The following is a 2,500-nucleotide window of genomic DNA, read 5'->3' as shown; positions in this document are numbered from 1 at the left end:
GGGGTATGGGAGAAAGAGGGAGGCAAAGGGACAAGGGGGGGGAGGCGCAAGAGGGAGGCAGAGGGACAAGCGGGGGGGGGGAGGCGCAAGAGGGAGGCAGAGGGCTAAGGGTAAGAGGGCAGGGGGGAGGGCAGGGGGAGGGGTGGGTGATCTGTCATGCCATAATAGATCGGCGGCGTGTGAAATGGACCCCAAAGCACGACCCCGGGCTGCCAGGAGGGGCCGGCAAGCAAGATGGCCGGCAGGCAGTGACCAAAGACTGTGAAGTTGTTTGCACCGCGGCCGAGCAAGCAAGCAAACAGACTCATTGCCTTCCCAGACAGACATTCCGACTGGGAGTAGAAGTATGCAGGCGGGCAGGCTAGCAACAAGCAGGAACGGAAGTAAGCAGACAGTAGGAGCCAGAGGCAACTAGGCAGAAGCAGCAGGAGCGAGAGACGAGTAGGCAGCAGGAACTGAAGACAAGGAAACAGCAGGAGGACAGGACGGGCAAGCAGGCAGCGGCAGTGGTAGGCATGTAAGCACTAGGGAGAGGGCAGCAGAAGGGACAGGCGAGATGAGAACAAGATGGAAAGGCAAGGAGGCAGCAGGAAAGAGAGGTAAACAGACAGCAGGAAGGAAAGACGAGCTGGCAGCTGGAGAGACGAGTAACTAGCAGAAGGGAGCTGTAAACACACAATAGCAGCGTTTGGTAAGCAGAAAGACAACAGAAAGTGAGGCAAGCAAGCAGGAATAGGCACTGGCAAGCAGGCTGTAGGAGGGAAAGACAAGCAATCAGCCAGAGGGAAAGACAAGCAGAGAGCAAGGCGGAGAGACAAGCAGGCAGCAGGACAGTACGAGCGTTAGGCATGCATGCAGCAGGGGGTGGGCAAGCAGGCAGCAACGGGTGTATCCGAGCTAGCCAAGTAGGAATAGGCTGCAAGTGTAAACGTTCTGGGCAACTGTAAATTACAAAAACACGATATGGCAACACCATGCGCCGTACTTATCTAATCGCCTTTAATCTCTACCATTTTTATCGCTTCTTTGCTTCAATGTTGCATCATAGTGTCTCATTTCTGACAACTTTAGTCACAATCCAATTAAGATGAAGATAAAATAATTTAAACAGCAGCGTGAGAAGCGCTGTTACCATGAAGTGCTAAAATCGCGACTTGGCAATAGTACTTGCTGGCTCGATCAATATATCTCATTTTCAATGAGTTAAAAATGTTAAAACCTCCGTTTCAGCCGCGAATCCAAGGAAGGAGAGGAAGCCCGCGATCCGTCACTCCTTCCCTGCGTTGCGATGCTTTTAATAAATGCTTGTTCTACTACGTTAACTGCCGATTTCAAGGTAAATTCTTTCGACTTAAATCTAAATTGGCAACTCGAGGACCCTTTTTCGTAGGGGGGCGGGGGTTGTGAACTCCGCTTAATCGCATCATCAAGCTATTATCGGTCAAAACAATTTTGTATTTGCATCATTAATGGCCGAAGCATTGTGTTTGTAGACAGAGACGCGAAAGGGCGAAACGTAAAATGACGGACAAAGGTCGAAGGACGGAGGAACGAATACGTTTTCTCGACCGACGCGGCTCTTGTTCCGGACAAAATGCAAAAATCGGAAGAGAGAGTTACTGAAAGAGTGTGCGACTGAGAAAAAAGAAATAACTTTGGTAAATTAATTGTTTTGATGAAAGGTACATCAGATAGAATATCGAAAGCGAGCAAGAGAGAGAGAGAGAGAGAGAGAGAGAGAGAGAGAGAGAGAGAGAGAGAGAGAGAGAGAGAGAGAGAGAGAGAGAGAGAGAGAGAGAGAGAGAGAGAGAGAGAGAAAGAGGGAGGAAGGGAAAGAGTATAAATTAAATTCAGTGCGAAGGGGAGACTCGGGAGGGGAAGAGGGGAGAATTGGAAAGGGGAGAGAGAGAGAGAAGAGGGGGAGAAGATAAAGAGAGTGAGGGGAGGGACAAGGGAACCGGAATAGCATATACAACGGAGGGGGAACACAGGGGAGAAAATGAAACGAGAAAAAAATACAGAAAACGCATGCGCACCAACTAGTACAGAACTGTCTGTTTTTCCTATTTTCTCTTTTTTTCGGGCCAACGGAGAGGGTTAAATATAGCAAATTGGACACCGTAGAATTACATTTAAAGAGAATTTAGTGACGAGGCAAAGAAAATACAATTTCAAACGGATATATAAAAAAGTAGTAATACGTATTTAGCAGTATTCAAGAGAAGGATAAATGACTAATGAAAAAAATGAACAAACACCAGCATTTTACTTTCAGACACGTACTCAGACCTTTAGGTACGTAACTCCCCATGCATAAGTGTATGGGACGCCTAAAGGGTACAGCCAAGGAATACAGGCTAAAGGTACAGTCAAATGTCATAGTCAGAGGTACAGTACATTCTACGGGTTTATCCTTGAGTGCAGTCGGAGCCAAACAAACTCATAGGTAAAGGGGAGAGGGTACACTATGGGGTACAACTATTCGGTAATGCTCCAGGGT

The sequence above is a fragment of the Penaeus vannamei genome, chromosome 11 (genome assembly GCF_042767895.1).
Source record: "Penaeus vannamei isolate JL-2024 chromosome 11, ASM4276789v1, whole genome shotgun sequence".
NCBI classification, from domain to species: domain Eukaryota; kingdom Metazoa; phylum Arthropoda; class Malacostraca; order Decapoda; family Penaeidae; genus Penaeus; species Penaeus vannamei.
Note: the sequence above shows the minus strand (reverse complement) of the source record.